The sequence below is a fragment of the Bufo bufo genome, chromosome 9 (assembly GCF_905171765.1).
Source record: "Bufo bufo chromosome 9, aBufBuf1.1, whole genome shotgun sequence".
Classification (NCBI taxonomy): Eukaryota; Metazoa; Chordata; class Amphibia; order Anura; family Bufonidae; genus Bufo; species Bufo bufo.
The window spans coordinates 140112863-140115164 of record NC_053397.1 but is presented as its reverse complement, the minus strand read 5'-3'; positions in this window follow the sequence as shown (position 1 = coordinate 140115164).

The window sequence follows — 2302 nt, the reverse complement described above, 5'->3', positions numbered from 1 at the left end:
TTGGCACTATTTTGGGGTGCATATGAGTTTTTGATCGCTTGCTATTACACTTTTTGTGATGTAAGGTAACAAAAAATGGTTTATTTAGCACAGTTTTTATTTTTTATTTTTTACGGTGTTCACCTAAGGGGTTAGATCATGTGATATTTTTATAGAGCCGGTCGATACGGACGCAGCGATACCTAATATGTATACTTTTTTTTATTTATGTAAGTTTTACACAATAACAGCTTTTTTAAAACAAAAAAAATTATGTTTTAGTGCCTCCATCAGCCCCCAAGTGCCTCCATAGTTTTTTTTCTTTTTTGGGCGATTGTCTCAGGTAGGGACTCATTTTTTGCGGGATGAGGTGACGGTTAGATTGGTACTATTTTGGTGGGCGTACGCCTTTTTGATCGCTTGCTGTTGTACTTTTTGTGATGTAAGGTGACAAAAAAATTGTTTATTTAGCACAGTTTTTATTTTTTACGGTGTTCATCTGAGGGGTTAGGTCATGTGATATGTTTATAGAGCTGGTCGATACGGACGCGACGATACCTAATATGTCTATATGTCTTTTCCCTATTTTTTACAATTTTTTTTACTTTATTTTTGGAAAATAACGCTTATTTTTCTTTTTACTTGAAACTTAATTTTTTTTTGTAAAACTTTAATTTTATAAACTTTTTTTTTCTTTCACTTTATTATTTGTCCCACTCTGGAACTTCAACATTACAGGGTCTGATCCCTGTTTCAATGCAGCACGAACTGTTGAACTGTTAGGCTGGGTTCACACTTGAGCGTTTTACAGCGCGTTCAAACGCGCTGTAAAACGCTCAACACATGAAAACCAATGCTTCCCTATGGCCCTGGTTCTCACTTGAGCGTTTTACAGCGCTGAAAAACGCGCTGTAAAACGCCCTACGCTCAAACAAGTACTTGAGCTTCTTTGGGGCGTTTTACAGCGCGTTTGTGGCCATAGGACATTGCAGTCAATCACACAAACGCGCGTTTACTATTGCAAAAAACGCGCTTCAAAAACACGCGTCAAAAACGCGCGTTAAACGCGCATATCAAAGACGCTCAGGTCTGAACCCAGCCTTAGTGTCTTACACTGTAAGACGCTAACAGTTGCCTAGGAGACCCAGCCTGGGGGCTGGGCCTCTTAGGCCTCCGTACATGCTTGGCTTGGGGCTGCCATGGCAACCATCGAGTCCCCACCACAGCAGCGTGGGGACCGATGGATGAGGTGAGGGAGCGCAAACCTCCCATATGCCGCGTTCAGCGCTGACCGCGGCATATGAGGGGTTAATCCACCGGCATCAGTGTTATCGCTGCACCGCACGCGGGGGGGAGGAACGACTGCAAGACGAGAATGCTCGTCCTCTAGCGCTAAGTGCCAGCGATTTAGGATGAGCATTCTCGTCCTGGGTCGTTAAGGGGTTAAAGGGGTATTCCCATCTTGCTAAATCAGCCTGAGCTGCAGTTACAGCAGAATTCACTTCCTGGTTTGAGGCTTCTAAAGCTGGGCTGGTTTAGGCAGTTTGAGTGAAGGCCGGCCACACCTCCTTATGACATCACACTGAGAACTCAGTCCTTGCGTGCTAGCCGCATATTCAGCTGTGCTACATCTGTTTCTCTCTTCCACCAGCATTGATGCTGACCTGCCACATATACAGCTCTGCTACATCTGTCTATTCCCTTCCCCACTAGAACTATGGCTGAACAGCAGCATATTCAGCTCTGCTACATCCATCAGCCCCCCCTCCCATATGCCTCCATAAGCCCCTAAGTTCCTCCAACAGCCCCCCATATGCCTCCATCAGCCCCCATATGCCTCCAACAGCCCCCCATATGCCTCCAACAGCCCCCCATATGCCTCCATCAGCCCAAGTGCCCTTATCAGCCCCCATATGTCTCCAACAGCCCCCCATATGCCTCCAACAGCACCCCATATGCCTCCAACAGCCCCCCATATGCCTCCATCAGCCCCCCAAGTGCCTCCATAAGCCCCCCAAGTGCCTCCATCAGCTCCCCAAGTGCCTCCATCAGCCCCCCAAGTGCCTCCATCAGCCCCCCAAGTGCCTCCATCAGCCCCCAAGTGCCTCCATCAGACCCCAAGTGCCTCCATCAGACCCCAAGTGCCTCCATCAGCCCCCCATATGCCTCCATCAGCCCCCAATATGCCTCCATCAGCCCCCAATATGCCTCCATAAGCCCCCCATGTGTCTCCATCAGCCCCCCATATGCCTCCAACAGCCCCCCATATGCCTCCAACAGCCCCCCATATGCCTCCATCAGCCCCCCATATGCCTCCATCAGC